Raw genomic sequence first — 238 nt, 5'->3', positions numbered from 1 at the left:
TTTATATTAAGATCCCACAAGGGATGGAGATACGGAATCAAGTATTGAAGGAGTTGGGTGTGAATTCTGTGGGTGAAATCGTATTGTTACTACTTTAAAGCATTTACGGTCTAAAACAAGCCGGTAGATTATGGAATCGGTTAATTAGTACAAAATTGATCGATTTGGGATTGAAGCAATCGATTGTTGAACCATGATTATTCTATAGGAAGGATGATCGTGGAATATTACTCCTTGA

This window comes from Plasmopara halstedii, assembly GCF_900000015.1.
Source record: "Plasmopara halstedii genome assembly, contig: Scaffold_3073, whole genome shotgun sequence".
In the NCBI taxonomy this organism is placed as follows: Eukaryota; Oomycota; class Peronosporomycetes; order Peronosporales; family Peronosporaceae; genus Plasmopara; species Plasmopara halstedii.
Note: the sequence above shows the minus strand (reverse complement) of the source record.